The 239-nt window shown below is 52.7% G+C and overlaps 1 protein-coding gene across 1 annotated transcript in view; it reads left to right on the forward strand.

Annotated features, from left to right (window-relative positions):
- LOC106743240 (dipeptidase 1-like) overlaps window positions 1–239 on the forward strand; it is a 105115-nt gene that overhangs the window by 87076 nt on the left and 17800 nt on the right. The gene's annotated exons all lie outside the window — the stretch shown is intronic.

A 239-nucleotide genomic window follows, 5' to 3' on the forward strand; every position in this document is an offset into this window, starting at 1 on the left:
GAGAGAGAGAGAGGGGGGGGCTTATCGTTTCTTTGGTATATCGTCCTTCTCTCGCACTTCCTCTTACCTCGCTCGCAAGAAGATCCGCCGTGTACAAGCCGGCCGTTCATCGAGCATCCGGTTTTTTACCCGAGACTCGTTGTGTTTCGTATCACGATCCACTCTTAGAGGCAAACCAATTCCACGGTTGATCGGCTTAACTCGAAAAAAGAGAAAGGGAAAAGGAGGGGGGGGGGGGG

The sequence above is a fragment of the Dinoponera quadriceps genome, unplaced genomic scaffold (assembly GCF_001313825.1).
Source record: "Dinoponera quadriceps isolate SergipeBrazil2010 unplaced genomic scaffold, ASM131382v1 scaffold616, whole genome shotgun sequence".
NCBI classification, from domain to species: Eukaryota; Metazoa; Arthropoda; class Insecta; order Hymenoptera; family Formicidae; genus Dinoponera; species Dinoponera quadriceps.